The sequence below is a fragment of the Lytechinus variegatus genome, chromosome 7 (assembly GCF_018143015.1).
Source record: "Lytechinus variegatus isolate NC3 chromosome 7, Lvar_3.0, whole genome shotgun sequence".
Classification (NCBI taxonomy): domain Eukaryota; kingdom Metazoa; phylum Echinodermata; class Echinoidea; order Temnopleuroida; family Toxopneustidae; genus Lytechinus; species Lytechinus variegatus.
This window is the reverse complement of record NC_054746.1, coordinates 18,202,603-18,204,037: the sequence shown is the minus strand read 5'-3', so window position 1 is coordinate 18,204,037 and position 1,435 is coordinate 18,202,603.

Genomic DNA, 1,435 nt, shown 5'->3' with positions numbered 1-1,435 from the left:
AAATTCAAATTTTGAATTAAACATGTTTATTAAATGGTTTAAGGCACAGAATGAATTGACATAATATTATTGGCGTGAGTACCGTGAATACATTTTAACAATGTCAAGAATTGAACAAAAAATAGCTTGCCACTACACTCTTGTAGCATTGGTATTGGCATGATTGGTATGACATACTGGTATACATGTAGTTCACATTATTGATCTTTATCAAAGCTCTAGACTGGCTTTTAAGATATCGAATTTAATATCCCAAAAACTTAATGAAAAGGTTAGGGGTTGTAAGGGATATGTTCATCATAAGTCTCAAACTTTATATTTTGGAAAATAAGCACTTTGTCAGACTCTTCCAAAGTATATATTTATATTGTAAAATGATCATATAGGATATGCCAATTTTAGACGTTCCCATTCGCAAAAGTTGGTGTTCCTATGAAAGCATCTTTGTTAAGATAAGACAAGTGATACCGATTTAACCAATTTCCAATTTTGTAAAACACAAAACATGTACAATTTTGCCAATTTGGACATACCCGTTCTTTGGATGTCCCTATATATTCTAATTCTGTAGGTGGTGCCTATGTTTCCTTGTGATTTGTCCTGTCTTTGCCATGATCTTGTGTTTAGTATTTCTGTGGCATTAGTCCAAACTTAAGAACTTTTAATTGAATATGATATATCAAATGGAGAGATGGAGAAAGAAAGAGAGACAGGGGGTGGTGTGAGAACGCGTGTTTTTAATCGCATAATTATGTAGGAAAATGATCAGTATTGTTCATAATATTGGCGAATTAATCGCTTTACTGTAAATTTATATCGATATACAAGTGTATATAAGTTTTGTGTGTAAATATAACGATGAATGTTGAGAAATTTTATAGATTATATAAAGGTAGACGTACTTGTTTTGGGTCAGAATATTGCTAAAGTTAGTAAAAATCATTCAACAGAAAACCACCTCAAATCAGATGACTACTAAATATACATTATCTCACTAGGGCCCGGTAACACAAAGGTTTGCAGTCAACTGTGAAATGTCATTGGCCAATCAAAATCATTGTTACATTAATCAAAGTGTATAGTACTTACCATTGACCAATCAGAATTTTCGTTTGAAATATTGATGTACATCTTTGTGTAAAAGGAATGCTCCAGGCTAGAGATATTTATATCTCAATAAAAAGAGTAAAATTCACAGAGAAAATGCTGAAAATTTGATTAAAATCGAGTAACAAATAACGAAGTTATTGAATTTTAAAGATTTTCATTATTCCAGTGAAACAGTTCTAGGCATGTCTGTATGAATATTCATTAGGTGGGCGGATGATGTCATATCCCCACTTGTTCCTTCGTATTTTATGGTCTTAAAATTAGCAGATGATTAGGTTTATTCAAAAATTTTCTACAAAGTACTAAAACAATCGCATTGGCAACA